The sequence below is a fragment of the Rattus rattus genome, chromosome 12 (assembly GCF_011064425.1).
Source record: "Rattus rattus isolate New Zealand chromosome 12, Rrattus_CSIRO_v1, whole genome shotgun sequence".
In the NCBI taxonomy this organism is placed as follows: domain Eukaryota; kingdom Metazoa; phylum Chordata; class Mammalia; order Rodentia; family Muridae; genus Rattus; species Rattus rattus.
In genome coordinates this window covers 71,385,688-71,403,281 of record NC_046165.1, presented here as the reverse complement: position 1 = coordinate 71,403,281, position 17,594 = coordinate 71,385,688, and the positions used below count along the sequence as shown (strand labels likewise).

At 41.0% G+C, this 17,594-nt stretch overlaps 1 pseudogene; it reads left to right on the top strand.

Annotated features, from left to right (window-relative positions):
- The first annotated feature begins 10,750 nt into the window (after positions 1–10,750).
- LOC116913228 lies at positions 10,751–11,709 on the top strand (annotated as a pseudogene).
- The last annotated feature ends 5,885 nt before the right edge of the window (positions 11,710–17,594 follow it).

Genomic DNA, 17,594 nt, shown 5'->3' with positions numbered 1-17,594 from the left:
GAAAACGGTATGGGCAGTGGACGTTGGGTCTTCCAGAGACCTCCTCAGGACTGAGAGGCTGATTCCAACAACTGTAGGGGGAAATGCTAGCAGACAGCCCTCAGCTGTCATCCTGCTTTGACAAGTGTCTCGTCTATACACCTTGGAAGGCAGCTCCAGTCTAGCCATTGGCAGGATAAAGTGTTTCTCTTTTCCCAAGTCAGGATAACTGTAACGGACCATGCTGGCTTCAGCCTTCTCACAGGCTTGAGTGGAGCCACTGAAACTGCAGAGGAGGACAAACTCCTCCCCTTGCCCAGCTAACGCTTCTTTCTTTCAAGGGTGATGATTCCTATAGGGCTCCTAATAAACAAACATTCTTCACTCTCAAAAAAACAAAACAAAACAAAACAACAACTTCTTTCAGCATCTTCTAGATGTGAAATCCACACTTTGCAAATAATGCTATAGTGAGCCTTGGTTTACTAGGAAATTAAAAATCACCTTGAAGAGGAAGGTGGGGAGCTCAAAGAAGCTATTTATCCCTTACTGTAGCGATGTATCAGTGTTTAGAGTTACTTTATAGTTTTTTGGTTTTTCTGGAGACTTGCTATGTAGCTGAGGGTGTCCTTGAACTCCTGATCCTTCTCTCTCCCTTCCCGACTGCTGAATTTGCTGATGTGTGCCATCGCAACCAGCTCAGATTATGGATTAAGATTAAGATTAAGATTATCCAAGCTCTAACTAGGTCTTTTGTCTAAACTTGGCCTTTGAATATAGTTTTTTTTTTTAATTTTCTCATTTATTATACTTTCCACTGGCCCACATCTCTTCTTCCCTGGTAGCTTTGCCCAGGTGCTGGGAGCTTGATGTCCACAATGTCAGTTTCTGAGGGCCAAAGCCATTCATTATGCTGCTGGTCATGTGGCTGTGATGTTTGTCAAGCAGTTCCTTAGATAAGGCTGCATAAATCCTAGAAGCCCTGCACTGCATACTGGCTTGCCCTTAACCTGGAGGTCAAGGTCCAAGCTTAGCAACGTCTGTGTGTTGACTAGACCATCGCAGCTCTTTAGAGTCTCATTCTGTTGCTTGATTTATGAGTAAATCAAAAGAAGCTGTTTATTTATTTTTTTTTAAAATTAGCTTTCCTCTGATCCAAGTATCACTGGAATTTAAAAGATTTTTATTGATTTATTAACTATGTATCTATCTATCTATCTATATATCTATCCATGTATATCTATATATCTATATCTATCTATCTATCTATCTATCTATCTATCTATCTATCTATCTATCTATCTATCTATCTATCTATCTATCTATCTATCTATCTATCTATTATGTGTATGGGTATTTTGCCTGCATATGTTAATGTGCACTATGAATGCCTACTGCCCATGGAGGTCAGAAGTGGGCATCAGATTCTTCTGGAACTGGAGTTACAGATGCTTAAAGCTTCCTTGTGGGTTCTATCGAGAGAACTTGGGGCCTCTACAAGAGCCGCCTTGCTCTTAATTGTTGAGACCTCTCTCTACTCCCACTACTGTTCTTATAACAATTGTATGTTCCCAGGATTTTAGTTCTTAAAAGGATTTGAGGGTTTATGTTTTCTTCCATTTTACAAATGGCAAAATGAGGCATACAGAGGCACTAACTAGGCTCAAGGTTACGCAGAATTGGAATCATAGCTGGGTCAAGAGTTCAGATGTCCTGGCCCAAGGTTTTATCAACTTCACCATTGCTCTGAACTTCTGAGGTGACCAGCATAATAGGAGGAGAGTCAAGCAGAGGTGTCTTAACGACATCTTTCTTCTCTTAGGTGTCCTGAGTCTGCTTGGGGTTTGCTCTTTACAGGGGCCCATTTCTCAGCCTTGCCCAATCTTTGTGTGTCGTCATCGCCCACAGACATCCAGTGGTGGCTCATCCTGGGCACCTGTCTTTCTTTGTCCCCCACAGTCCCTCATCCTGTACTATCTGTCTATAACAGTCCTCAGGATCAGACTCTGCTGGAAAATGAGTCTTTCTCATATTGGTTAGAGGGAACTTCCCCTCTGCTCTCAGCAATTTCTAATATTCCCTGTGCCAGCCTTATGCAAATAATAGACACTTGCTGTTTATGTCAAAAGAAAGATTGACAGTAGGGTCAAATTGAGGCACTAACTAAGTGGCAAACAGACAGAGGTCTTTCAATTAACATCTGAAACAGAAGTAGACTAGTGTTTTGTTAGAATTTACAGCAGCGTCTTTACATAACTGTGGATAGATTTTACAGTTTATCATTCTTATTAGAACATTCGTTTAACATTTTTTCTTTTGCTACAGAAAACTATTTCAGTTATTTAATTAGTGACTTAAAGCCAATTTCCTTGTTTAAAAACTAAAAGTTGAAGGGCCAGGGGTTGATTTTAAAGTCATCAGGTGACATTTGTCCTGAAGCAAAGACTTCTGCTTCCTCCTCTTTGGACAGTGATATACACTGTTACCTCACCCTTTCTCTTGCCACCATTGTTTTTCTTGGACTTTTTGTGAGCTCACAGAGAAAGATGCTTGGAAATTGTAGTGCCCAATGACATCGAATAACGGAGGTCAAAAATATGGGATAGCGAGACAGTTCAGAGTTAAGAGCACCTGTCACTCTCACGAAACCAGGGCATGGTTCCCAGAATCCACAACTCTGGTTCCAGGGTATATGATACCTTCTTCTGACCTCTATGGGCACCAGGCATTCAGGCAAAATACTTATACATGTAAGACAAATGAACTCAATCTCTCTCTCTCTCTCTCTCTCTCTCTCTCTCTCTCTCACACACACACACACACACACACACACACACACACAGTGCATGAACCTATACATTTCAGGAAAATGTAGAAGAGGATGAGCAAAATAAGAAAGATTATTTTTAAATCTCACCTGAGTGCTTTCTGGTTCTCTCAGTCCCTTCGAAGATACCCGGGCATTCTGTTGTGGAGTTTGAGTATAATGAAAATTATCTTCTAGCAGGAAAATTCTTGAAGTTGGATAGTCAGAAAAACCTTGTGTTACTGAAGTTCCTGGAGAGCTTGTCAGTCATGCGTCAGGGCAGAGAGGTTCTATTCCGGATTTCTACTAAAGCCATACTGTTGCATCTATACTCTTGCCCTGTCTTCAGGATGCAAATAATTCTGCAGGAAGAGTTCCTAGGATGGTGTCCAGTTGACTGATGTTGTGGGCTAAGGGCAGTGTATCTTCTGTGTCTTTACAGACCCAGTGATGAGTAGGGATTCAGAGCTGTGAGCAATCAGTTTCAGAGTTGCCCCGGTTGATCAGAACAATTTAAAAAGAAAATGTTACTGATTTACTCAGAACCCCAGTGTGGCCGAAGGGTCTTGTTTCCTCTGTCACACACTTTAAGTTTTATTGTTAGTTACAGATACAACTTTCAAGTTTTAAGCTCTGAGGGGGAATCATGAAGGAAGCAAGCAGCTGTGGCTGGCAGCTGTTGCATTGGTGGTGTTCCACCTGCATTATCAAGGCTTTATTTCCAAGGCAACATCCCAACCGTGACATCAGCTTGCCAGGTTACTAGATAGAGAAAGTGAATGCTGTGGCCGCTGATGCAATCACCCTGGTGTCTGTCTCTAAAGGAAGTTAATGAAAACAAACAACACAAAACAATCCAACAGAACTCCAGTAACTTTTGGGGGCATAATGTATATAGGAAATTAACTACTAGTACTTAGCGACTGTATGTGAGGAGCTAATTACTAGATGATGGCTCTGCACTTTCTTATTTAATTCGTATGAGAACACAGACAGAGGAAGGGAAGTGGATGTGAGGGTCAGTCAGCCCTCTGATAGTGTAGATACTTTGTCTGGAAGTTAGATTGTCTGGGTACAACTGTAAAAGTCCTGGATGTTTAAATTTTGGGAAATGTGTCAGTGCTGCATGTAATATTAAAGCATCAACCCATATTGTTGCGGGCTATGCTCTTGTAATGCGGTTTCCCCTCCCCCATTGGGAGCTGCAAGTCGTGGTCTTTTCTGTTTTGGTTCGCCTACCTCTGAACCACTGGACCTTCCCAGCCATCTGCCCCCATCGTTAGCTGTCACAAATTCCCATTACCCAGCAAAATCAAAACTCTAGAGGCTTGTAGTTTATCTGTCAGATTTATATCAGTAAATTCTCAACCCACAAAACGCCCACATGATGAACTCAGAGACATTTGATATTGATCCAAGCTGCCCACCTAGATTGGACAAATTGTCCTATGTTGTTATGATATTCATAGCTACCTGTGGTTATTTAAAGCCATGTGAATCTGGTCCTTCCTCTTCTTCCATTTTCTCTGTCCTTCTGTCCTCTCTGTCCCGTCTCTAAAACCTTCAGACTTCAAACTTCTCTTTTTACTGCCCAATTACAGACTCCGTCTTATAGTTTACCTGCCCTCATCTCTACAGCAATCCACATGTCAGGTCTCTGATCCTTACTTTCTTCTCCATAAAGTATGAATAGGGCCCACAGGATGGTTCATTTGCATAAAGGCTTGGTATGTGCACTTGGCAACCTAAGTGTAGTTACTGGGTCACACCGAAAGGTGGAAGGAGAGAACCGACTCCACAAAATTGGAGAACTCTGACCTCTACATTTATGATATGGCATGTAGATATGCCCACACCTTCTCTGTCTCTCTGTCTTTCTCTCTCATTCTCTTTCTGTATATATTCATATACATTAAAACAAAATTAAAAAGAATACAATGCATAACTTTTAGAACTTTTGAGATATTTCCAAAGCACGTGGCATGAAGTATTAATAAAATATGCCTTTCAGGCAAAAGAAATGAAACAAAACAAAACCTACTGTCAATTTTTTTGACCTCAAAGTTTTTTTATTTCAGACAATAGCAAATGTGTATATAAATTAGAATCCCTTACCCTGGTTCTCCTTGTCATTTTTCTTTGCTGTAACTATTTGTGTTTGGTGTTTAAATCAATGAAGAAGAATACGAAGTGGAGAGATGAAGATCATACTAATTTTTAAAAATTAAAATGTGTATATTTTAAGATTTATTTTTCATATGTCAGTTTTTAATATACATTGCCTACAGATATGTCTGAGCACCACATACATGCTTTGTACCCACTGAATCCAGAAGAAGAGGGTGTCAGATCCCTTCAACTGGACTTACAGACAGTTCTGAGCAACCATGTGGGTGCTGGGAACTCAACCCAGGCCCTCTGCGAGAGCAGGCAGTGCTTTTAACCATCGAGCAATCTTTCTAGCCCCTTAAATTTGTTTTTTGTTTGTTGTTTATTTATTTATTTTTGGTTTTTTGAGATAGTGTTTCTCTGTGTATTAGCCCTGGGTGTTCTAGAACTTGCTTTGTAAACCTGCCTGGGATTGAACTCACTGAGATCTACCCGCTTTTGCCCTTCAAGTACTGGGATTAAAGGCAAGTCTTACCATACCTGGCTAATTTATTTTTAACTTATTCATGATACACAAAGTATAAATGTTGTGAGGTACCATGTCATGTTTGATGTATGCTTATTTGATGTATATATCTGATTATACATATTCACATTCTCCTCAGATATTATTTTTGAACTAAAGCCTTCAAAATATTGTCTCATAGCAATTAAGAAATATGTAGAGTTATCTATAGCAGTCCTACTGTGCACACAAATTCTCCTGTTCCTGTGTAACTATGTACAGTTACTGTTGATCAATTTCTCCCCACCCTTTCAACCCTTCCCTTTCCCTAGCTTCAGGAAAGTTCCATTCTACTCTCAACTCTTGTGGGATAAACATTCTCAGACATCTAAGAATATCTAAAATTATATAAGAAATATTCTGATTGTGAGTGAGATAATCCAGCATTTACTTTTCTGAGCTTGGATAATTTTATTTAACACAATCATGTCCACTTCCACTTATGTAGTCTCCAGTGACAATATTTCACTTTTGAAAAGCGGCTAGCACACAGTATTTCATTTTATTCACACGCACCACATTAAAAAAATCATCAGTTAGAGTTGGGGGAGGGACAGGAACTCCACAGGAAGACCAACAGAGTCCACTAACCTGGACCCTTGGGGGCTCCCAGAGACTGAATCACCAATGAATAAGCACCGACTGGACCTAGGCTCCTGCACATATGTAGCAGATGAACCCTTCGGTCTTCATGCTGGTCCCCATCAACTTGAGTAGGGTCTGTCCCTGAGCCTGTTACTTGCCAGCCTGTGGATCCTGAGTCACTAAATGAATCATCTCAGTGGGAGAGGATGTACCTAGTCCTGGAGTGACTTGATGTGCAGGGGGCCAGGGAGGTTAGTGTGGGGGAGTAATACCCAGAGGTTAGGGGAGGGGGAATAAGAGAGGACTTGCATGAGGAGGGGGTACTGGGAGGAGGGGAACTGATTTGGGGTTGTAAAGTGAATAAATAAAAAAGTAAAAAAGCAAAAACAAAACAACCTGTCAGTTCATTAGCACTTTGGTTGTTTTTATTTCTTAATTTGATGAGAATGCTAAATAAACACTTAGGAGCAGTTGTCTCTTTGAGTTATTGATTTATTTCTTTTGGTATACCCACGATGTGATTAAAAAATTATATGATAGTTATATTCTTAATTTTGAGGAACTGTTTATATATTGGCTTAAGAAAACAGTATGCAAATATTCCCTTTTCCCCCCCACAGCCTTGCCAACACATTTATCTTTATTTTATTTTATTTTTTTTTTTTGGTATATGTGGCACTGGAGAGAAATCTTACAACAGTACAACAACAATAACAAAAACAACATCTTTTATTTGCCTTTAGAATTAATCCTGCTTTAAAAATTTTTTTAGATATATTTCTTTATTTACATTTCAAATGTTATTCCCTTTCCCAGTTTCCTGTCTATAAGGCCCCCATCCCCTCCCCCTCCCCGATATGTGTGTTCCCCCCATCTACCCTCCTTATCCCCTCCCGACATTCCTCTGCACTGGGGATCCAACCTTAGCAGAACCAAGGGCTTCCCCTTCTACTGGCGCCCCAACAAGGCTAGTCTCCGCTACATATGCAGTTGGAGCCCTGGGTCAGTCCATGTATAGTCTTTTGGTAGTGGTTTAGTCCCTGGAAGCTCTGGTTGGTTGGCATTGCTGTTCTTATCGGGTTGCAAGCCTCTTCAGCTCTTTCAATCCTTCCTCTAATTCTCCAAAAGGGGGTCCTGTTTTCAGTTCAGTGGTTTGGTGCTAGCATTGACCTCTGTATTGGACATGCTCTGGATGTGTCTCTCAGGAGAGATCTATATCCAGTTCCTTTCAGCATGCACTTTTTAGCTTCATCAATCTTATTTAGTTTTGATATATATATATATATTTGCCACATGTAGGGCAGGCTCTGAATGGCTGTTCCTTCAGTCTCTGCTCTAAACTCTGCCTCCATATCCCCTCCTATGAATATTTTTATTCCCCCTTTTAAGAAGGAGTGAAGCATCTGCATTTTGGTCGTCCTTATTCTTGAGCTTCATGTGGTCTGTGGATTGCATCTTGGGTAATTCAGGCTTTTGGAATAATATCCACTTATCAATGAGTGCATACCAAGTGTGTTTTTCCGTGATTGGGTTACCTCACTCAGGATGATATTTTCTAGTTCATTCCATTTGCCTATGAATTTCATGAAGTCATTGTTTTTGATATCTGAGTAGTACTCCATTGTGTACTCCATCTGCTGTCAACAGTTTTTGATCTTAGCCATTCTGACTGGTATGAGGTGGAATCTCGGGGTTGTTTTGATTTGCATTTCCCTGATGACTAAGGATGTTGAGCATTTCTTTAGGTGCTTTTTGGCCATTTGATAATCCTCAGCTGAGAATGTTTTGTTTAGCTCTGTACCCCATTTTTTAATAGGGTCATTTGACTATCCGGAGTCTAACTTCTTGAATTCTTTGTATATTTTGGATATTAGTCCTCTATCAGATGTTGGATTGGTAAAGGTCTTTTCCCAATCTGTTGGTTGCCGTTTTGTTCTAATGACAGTGTCTTTTGCCTTACAGAAGCTTTGCAGTTTTAAGAGGTCCCATTTGTCAATTCTTGATCTTAGAGCATAAGTCATTGGTGTTTTGTTCAGGAAAATTTCTCTAATGTCCATGCTGCTTTTTTTTTTGAAAGACAGGATTTCATAGTTTTTTTAAAATGTCTTTTCCTTTTCTTATATATTTTAAATTTTTTTTGTTTTTCATGATAGGGTTTCCCTGTGTAGCCCTGGCTTTCTTGGAACTCACTTTGTAGAACTGGGTGACCTTGAACTCAGAGATCTGCTTGCCTCTGTCTCCAGAGTACTGGGATTAAAGGCCATCACCCTGCTTATTATGATTTTTTAAATAATGGTTTTATTTATTCTTTGAGAATTTCATATACTGTATTTTGGTCTTATTCTTTCCCCTCCCCAACTCCTCACAGATCCTACCATCCTCCTCTCCAACCCAACTTCATGTTCTTTTTTTCATCTTAAACAACTAAAGAAACCAAGTCAAATCCAAACAATGCAGTACGAGCACTGCCTGACATGGAGTGTGGTTGCTATACCTATTTTTACTATGTTGAAGGAAATGGATTTCCCTCTTCAAGCATGGGTCATTTCAAATAGCTTCTTGGCTAAGGCTGGTATTTCATGCCCACTTCCTCTTGTCCATGCTGGGGTTTTGCCTGGCTTGTGTTTATCAGCTGTAGAAGTTTCCTGGTAGAGTTTGTGTGGTCTTTTATGTATAGAGTCATATCATCTACAAATAGATAATTCCACTTCTTCCTTTCCTAGTTGTATCCCCTTGATCGCCTTCAGTTGTCTTACTGCTCTAGCTAATATTGCTAGCAAAATATTGAATATATATAGAGTGGACACCCTTAGCTTGTTTTTTTATTTTAATGGAAATGCTTTAAGTTTCTCTGAGTTTAGGATGATGTTGGTTTTGGTCTTACAGAAAGTGCATTTATTATGTTGGGTTTTTCCATTGTATCCCTAATTTCTCCAGGACTTCTATCATGAAGACATATTGGGTGTTGCTGATGGTCTTGTTTTTCTATGAGCTTCCGAAAAGAAAGTATATTCTTTAGTGTTTGGGTGAAATGATCTGTAGATACCTGCTAGGTCCATTTGACATTATTGAACTTCAGCATTTCTATAAACTTTCTATTGTCAAGCAGGTGGTATTAGTCTCCCTCTATCGCTCTGTGAGAGTTGACATGTGATTTTAGCTATAGCAATGTTTTTGGATGTCCTTGTGTTTGGTTTATAAATGTTTAGAATTGCCATGTACTCTTGGTGTTTTTTCCCTTTCATGAGTACCTAGTGTCCTTCCATATCTCTTCTGATTACTTTTGTTTTGAAGTCTATATTTTCTCAGCTCTTAAAATGGCTGAACCTACTTGATTTTTGGAGCAATTTGTTTGGAATATCTTTCTCCTCCTTTTGCACTGAGGAGGTGCCTATCTCCGATGATGAGGTTTGTTTCTTGGATGTAATAGAAAAATAAATTCTATTGTCTGATCAAGTCAGTTAGTCTGTGTTTGGAGAATTGATGCCATTAGTATTGAGAGCTACCAGTAAGCAGTGTTTATTTGTTCCTATTATTTTGTTTTTATGGTGTGGGGTTTTTCCCTCTTCTATTGATTTACTGGTCTGGTATTACTCATTCCTTGTGTCTCTTGTGTGTGTTAACCACTTCAGACTGAAGGTTCTTTCTAGAGCCTTCTGTAGATCTGAATTGGTAATTAAAAATGCCTTACATTTTGTTTTACTCATGGAATGTATTTCTTTCTCTATTGATTGTAGTTGTTAGTTTTTCTGGGTATAGTAGTTTGGACTAGCATCTGAGGTTTCTTAAAAAGTAGAGGGTCTCAGGTGGAACCCAGGGAGTGGCCATCAGGGCACTGAAGGAGGAGGCCGGGGTGAGACCAAGATGGCAAATATCAGGCCCCATGACTGAGAAATAGATTGGGAAGTAGTCTAAAGCCAGCGTAATCAGGATAGAATAGCTCAATATCTACAAGCTACAGTGCAAGAGGTTTTTAGTAAGTAATGAATAAGTAAATAAATAAAAACCCTACTGAAAATATAAAACAATTTTGTGCTTCTGGGGGAAAAAGAATTGTAGAATATACATCCAGATCCTTCTGGCTTTCAGAGTCTCCACTAAGAAGTCACGTGTAGTTCTCATAGATCTGCCTTCATATATTACTTGGTCTTTTTCCTTTGTGGCTTTTAACATCCTTTTTTTGTTCTGTATATTTAGTGTTTTAATTATTATGTGTCATGGGGAATTTCTTTTCTGGTCCTGTCTATTTGGTGTATGCTTCTTGTACCTTGATAGGAACCTCCTTCTTTAGGTTGGAGAAATATTTCTATATGATTTGTTGAAAGTATTTTCTGTGCCTTTGACACTTTGACATGGGTTTCTTCTCTCTCTCTCTCTCTCTCTCTCTCTCTCTCTCTCTCTCTCTCTTTTAGATTTTGTCTTTTCATAGAATTCTTTATTTTCTGTGTAATTTTGCCTGGATTTTTTTAGATTTAACATTTTCTTAGGTTGACTTATCAATTTCTTCTATCTTGTAGAGATTCCCTCTTCCACATCGTGTACTCTGTTGGTGAAGCTTAACTATGTCGTTTTTGTTTGCCATCCTAAACTTTTTCACTTTTATTTGTTTGGGCTCCCTCTAGCAATTCTGCTGCTGCTGCTGTTAAATTCTACTGAATGCTCTTTTTGAAGTCTACAGAAAGCAATTGGAAGGTCAGAAGTTCACCATGTCTACTCTCAAGATTCATCCCACTGAGATCTTTGACTGTCATAGGAATCCCATGGTTGAGGTTGATCTTTGCACTTCAAAAGGTCTCTTTCAAGCTGCTATGCCAAGCATCCTGCCAGTCTCACCTTTCAATGTGATCAACAGCTAGAAACAAGCTGGCCATACAAGAGTTCATGATCCTCCCTGTTGGGGCATCCAGTTTCCATGAAGTGCTGTGCATTGGAGCAAAGGTTTACCACAACCTGAAGAATGCCATCAAGGAGAAATATGAGAAGGTGTGCCACCAATGTGAGTGACAAGGGCAGGTTTGCATTTAATGTCCTGAAGTGCTAGTGCTGCTTGAAGATCGCAATTACAAAGTCCAGCTACACTGACCAAGTCATTATTGGTGTGGATATGGCTGCCTCTGAGTTCTTTAGATCTGGCAAATATGACCTGAACTCCAAGTCTCCTATGACTTCAGCAAGTACATCACACCTGAACAGCTGGCTGACCTATATAAGTTCTTCATCCGGGAGTATCCAATGATGTTCATGGAAGACCCCTTTGACCAGGACAATGGGAAAGCTTGGAAGAAGTTCACAGCTAGTGCACGTGGTTGAGAGTATCTCATAATAACCAATCCTAAATGGATTGCTAAGGCTGTGGGAAAGAAGTTCTGCAACTGCCTCCACTCAGGGTGAACCAAATCAGCTCTGTGACTGAATCTCTGTAAAAGTGTAAGATAGCACAGTCCAATGGTTGGCATGTCATGGTGTCCCACATCGTTCTAGGGAGACTAAGGGTACTTCCATCACTGACCTGGTGGTAGGGCTTTGCACTGGGCAGATCAAGACTGGTGTCCCTTGATGATCTGAACAACTGGTCAAGTACAATCATGTGCTTAGAATCAAGAAAGAGTTGGATGGCAAGGCCGAGTTTGCTAGCAGGTCCCTTGGGAATTGCCTGGCCAAGTAAAGTGTAAGCTGGAGATCCCTAAAGTCACCACTGCTTAGACCCCATTCTAATATCATCGAGGCAGCTCAAAGCTGACCCAGTTCTTGACCCCCCGATGCCACTGATTCCTTAGATGTTGGAACCAGTGACACTTAGATGTTGGACCACTTGATGCTCGAAGCCCAGATGGAAACTCCTGCTTTGTAATCAAGTGATTGGCCTAAATAATTGTTTCTATTAACTCACTTCCCAGCTAGTGTCTGGAGTCCCTGTAACTCCACTTTAATCTCAAGGGTTGCCACCGGCAAGACCCCCCCCCCCCATCAGTGGTTCTACATGCAAAAAGAAAAAAAAAGCTTCAGTGTTCTCTAATTAATTGTACTTTCATACCTTTAATTTTTCAATATTTTATTCAACTGCTTGTGTTTTCACAGACTTCATTATTCATATCCTCTTTATTCATATTTTCTGTAAGATCCTTAAACATGTTCATAGTTGCTATCTTTGAAGCCCTTGTCTTATGGTTCAACTGTATTGTATTTCTCGAGGTCTACTGTAAAAGGATTACTGGCTTCTGGTGGAGGCTGGTTGTCTTGACTGTTTGCTTTTGTGTTCTGCACTGAGGTCTAAGCATTCAGAGCCATGATGTTTGAGATGTTTCTCGGTATTGGTACCTGATTTTGTTGTTGAGTGTGTGTTCTGTTCTTTGGTTGCTGTTACCCTTTGCTTATACCCTAAGCAAGTGTAGTTGCTGTGGGGTCTCTGGTAAAGAGTAGTTTTGTGGGTAGGTCACTGGCAGAAAGGAATGAAGAGGTATTAGAAGGAAAGGCTGAGAAGACTGTGGGAAAGAGAGAGGAATGTGTCCATATCAGGAGTCAGAGTCTCCAAGGGATATAGGTGTTTTGGGGGAAGGGCTCCAGTAAACATGCTACAGTTGAATAAATAAAAAGTCTGGATATTGTGAGCACCTGCCTCTGTATTTATCAGGGTCTGGCAGAGCCTCTCAGGAGACGGCTATATCAGGCTCCTGTCAGCATGCACTTCTTGGCATCCACAATATTGTCTGGGTTTCGTGACAGCATATGGGGTGGATCCCCAGGTGGAGCCATCTCTGGATGACCTTTCTCTTAGTCTCTGCTCCACACTTTGTATTTCCTCCCGTGAATATTTTGTTCTCCCTTCTAAGAAGGACTGAAACATCCACTCTTTGGTTTTCCAACTTCTTGAGCTTCATGTGGTCTGTGGATTGTATCTTGGGTAATCTGAGCTTTTGGGCTAATATCCACTTATCAGTGAGTGCACACCATGTGCATTCTTTTGTGATTGGGTTACCTCACCCAGAATGTTATTTTCTAGTTTCATCCATTTGGCTAAGAATTTCATGAAGTCATAAATTGAACTGAGAATGGGGTCCCTAATGGAGGAGTTAGAGAAAGGACTGAAGGAGCTGAAGGGGTTCTCAACCCTATAGGAATATCAAGCAACCAGACCCCCCAGAGCTCCCAGAGTGTAAACCACCAACCAAAGTGTACATATTGAGGGACCCATGGCTCCAGCCACATATGTAGCAGAGGATGGCCTTATAGGGCATCAATGAGAGGAGAAGCCCTTGGCCTTGTGAAGGCTCAATGCTCTTGTGTAGGCTCAAAGCCAAGGCATTGAGATGGGAGTGAGTGAGTGGGTGGGTGGGGGAACAGTCTCATAGAGTCAGGGGGAGGGAAAAAAGGATAGCAGGACTCCAGGGGGGAAATCGGGAAATGGGATGTCTTAGTCACGGTTTCTATTCCTGCACAAACATCATGACCAAGAAGCAAGTTGGGGAGGAAAGGGTTTATTCAACTTACTTCTATGTTGCTGTTCATTACAAAAGGAAGTCAGGACTGGAGCTCAAGCAGGTCAGGAAGCAGGAGCTGATGCAGAGGCCATGGAGGGATGTTACTTACTGGCTTGCTTCCCCTGGCTTGCTCGGCTTGCTCTCTTATAGAACTCAAGACTACCAGCCCAGGGATGGCACTACCCACAATGGGCTGGGTCCTCCCACCTTGATCACTAATTGAGAAAATGCCTTACAGCTGGGTCTCATGAAGGCATTTCCACAACGGAGGCTCCTTTTTCTGTGATAACTCCAGCTTGTGTCAACTTGACACACAAAACTAGCCGGTACACAGGATAACATTTGAAATGTAAGTAAAGAAAATATCCAAAAAAAGAGAGAAAAGTCTGGAGATGGGTGAAATGGCAAGAGTATCCCTGATTCTGCACCAAAATGTGGAGTCACTAGTGAATGGAGTTTGGTTGGGAGGAGGGGCTTCTGTAAAAAGGCTGCGACAGCACTAGGAGTAAAGACTGGAGAAAGCATAATGACAGACAGAAGAACAGTTACAACTGCCTACCTGAGTTCCAGCCTAGTATGGCCACTGGAGTCCCTGGTAGAAAGTATTTGTGGAAATGGATGATCCATGCAAAGGAATGAAAATAGGGTAGCAAGGAAGGCTGTGAGGGACAGCAGGAAAGGTTCTACTCCAAGCGACAGTCCCCAGAAAGTAGGGTAAGAGGAAGGGCTCCTGCAAGTCTTCTGTGAGACTGAAGATATCATTAATGGCAGACAGGAAGGATAGTGAAAAATGCCTGCATGAGTCCCAGACCCAGGGATGCACATCTTCATAGAAATACTTCAGTCTTCTGTTAGCGTGACTGTCAAGGACGTGGCACTGGATGATTAATCCTAGGTCTTGTAGATCCTAAGCAAGCACTAACACAAAAGTATATCCCCAGTCTTTTCTACGTTTACCTCTTATTTTGAGACTATCCCACTAAGTTGCCCTGCCTGGTCTTAAACTCACCATGTAGCCCAGTTAATTCACCTGTCTCACTTCTCAAGTAAATAAGATTACTTGCCTGCACCAGCGAACAAGTTCTTTTGCTCATTTTAACAATATATTGTTTGTTATTTTATTGTTAAGTTGTACAATGGCTTTTTAAAGGCTTTCTAATTGTTTGAGAATTTTACACAATATATTTTGATCATATTCACCCACCACTCCACCCCCTAATTATACCCTGTGATGGTTTGAATATGATAGACCCAGGGAGTGGCACTATTTGGAGGTGTAGCCTTGTTGGAGTAGTTGTGGCCTTGGAGTAGGTGTGCCAAAAAGGCATGGGCTTTAAGACCATTGTCCTAGCTGTCTGGAAGTCAGCCTTCTAGCAGCCTTCAGATGAAGATGTAGAACTCTCAGCTCCTCCTGCACCATGCCTGCTATGTTCCCACCTTGAGGACAATGGACTAAATCTCTGAACCTGTAAGCCAGCCCCAATCAAGTGTTGTTCTTGTAAGACTTGTCTCAGTCATGGTGTCTTCTCACAGCAGTAAATCACCAAGACATACCCACATCCACTCCCATATCCTTCTTCCCATGTCTTCTTCTTTTCTTTTCTTTTTTTAGTTTACTAACCCATCAACTCCAATTTGTGCTGGATAGTTCTTGCTGTGGGGTCATCTAGTGGAGCATGGGTGACCTACCAGGAATAATACACTAAAAAGAAAATTCTCTCTCCCATCTCCCATTCTCTCTCTCTCTCTCTCTCTCTCTCTCTCTCTCTCTCTCTCTCTCTCTCTCTCTCTCTCTCTCTCTCTCTCTCCCCCAGAAACCATCTAGTTCCTCTAGAATATTGTATACAGGAACCTTTTTTGAGGGAAGCAGACACTAGTATTTCTTTTCTTTAATGTGATTCTTTTTTTATAGACTATGTGTTTTCTTAAATCATATTCTTTCCCCCTCTCAACTCCTCCCAAAAACAAAGAGCAAAACAAGCAGGCAAAACACTAATAAGCTAATGAAGTCTAAAACAAAACAAAAAGCACACACACACAAATAAATGGAGTCCATTTTGTGTTGTCTACTCTTGGGAATGGCCCCTGGAGTCGTTGATATATACCCTCCAGGAGAAAAGTGATGTCTTAGTAAGGGTTTTTATTGCTGCAATGAAAACCCATGACAAAAAGCAGGTTGGTAAGGAAAAGGTTTGTTTGGCTTACACTTCCACATTGTGACACATCACTGAATGGAACTAGGACAGGAACTCAAACCCATTAGGAACCGCAGTCAAGAGCTGATGCAGAGGCAATGAAGGGGTGCTGCTCCCTGGCTTGCTCCCCATGGCTTGCTCAGCCTGCTTTCTTATAGAACTTAGGACCACCATTCTAGGGATGGCACCACCTACAATGGATTGGGCCCTCCACTACCAATTCCCAATCAAGAGAATGGCCTACAGCCAGATGTTATAGAGGCATTCTCTTGAGCTTTCCTCCTTTCAGATAACTCTACCTTTCAAGTTGACATAAAACTATCCAAGAAAATTTATTTTCTCTTTCCAATAGGTGTCAATTACAAAAAGAGTCTTGGTTAATGGTAGGATTTTGTGTCCACTTCCTCTCTATGTTAGAATTTTTTTTCTTTGAAGAGGGTCTGGTTTGAAACTGTGAAGATATTATGAGTACTATCACAGTCTATGTGAGTTCATAAGTTTATCCATCCTATTGTATCTAAATGACTCTATTTTTTTTTTTTCGGAGCTGGGGACCGAACTCAGGGCCTTGCGCTTCCTAGGCAAGTGCTCTACTACTGAGCTAAATCCCCAACTCCTTAAATGACTCTATTTCCCTGGAATCATCCACCATGACTGGCTCTTACAGTCTTTAGGTTTTCATTCCACGTAGAGCCCTGAGCCTTGACAGGGGGAGGGTTGATAAAGACATCAAATTTAGGACCGAGTGATCCAAAGTCTCAGGCTCTCTGTATGTCATCCAGTTGTGAGTCTCTCTATTAACTATCACCTACTACAAAAAGAAGCTGATGAGGGTTGAGAGATCTATGGGTATAGCAATATGTTATCAGAAGTTTTATTATGTTCCTTTAGGATAATAATAGTAGTACATTTTTCCTGAGTGGTCCTTACCAATCAAGTCAAGTTCTTGGTCATTTTAAAAGTGGGGGGTATATATTCCTATTCGAGGGGTGTGCCTTAAATCCAATCAGAAATCACTGCTCTTGTACTACTACCTGTGCCACTATTATATCAGTATATCCAGTGGGCAGGTTGCTGTTGTAGGTTACAGGGTTTGTAGCTGAGTGATACTGACAATCACTTTTCTGCCACCATGAATGCTAGTCAGTAGGTAGGAATGAAACTTCCAGTTGGGTACCAGATCAATTTATCTAAATTTGAAGACATAAGAAATGGTGTTAGGTTGTGGAGAGTAGCTAGTAGCCTTAGTGAAAGGACAACATAAACCCCACTTGTCTCCGTTTAAGGACCAGACCTGATTTCAAAAAGAAGACCATAGGGCACCAACTTTGGGAATAGACCATAAGTTCCAGAAACTACACCATAAGTCTTCAGGAACAGACCATAAAATCCAGGAAGAAAGTAAAAAATCCCCTCCCAAAGAACAGCCTAGGGTAACCACAAGAATGGGAAAATACTTTGTCTCAGGATCGGCCATCTGTACTGGACACCCCTATCTCATTCTGTGGTTAAACATTAATGACATAGAAGGATAAACCAGTGGCCAACTGACACAAGCCAACCAGAGGCCAACTCTTGTGACATGACTGAATGCTCATGACATAGGAATGTAGACCACTGATCACCTGTGACCTCTAGCATCCACCAGTGAAATTTTAGATTACCTAATCCTTTTAGAAAATAAACCCTAATTCCTTTTAAGAAGGTCTGTGTGCCTTTGTCTAGGGTCAGCATTTTGAAGAATGTTTAGCCCCCATATGCTGATTGTTTCTCCAGAATAAAGGCTCTTTGTCTTGCATACTATCTGAGGCTGAGATCTTCCTTCAGTGATTTTTTGAACTCATATTAGCAATAGCCATATGCAAACTTTTAAAATA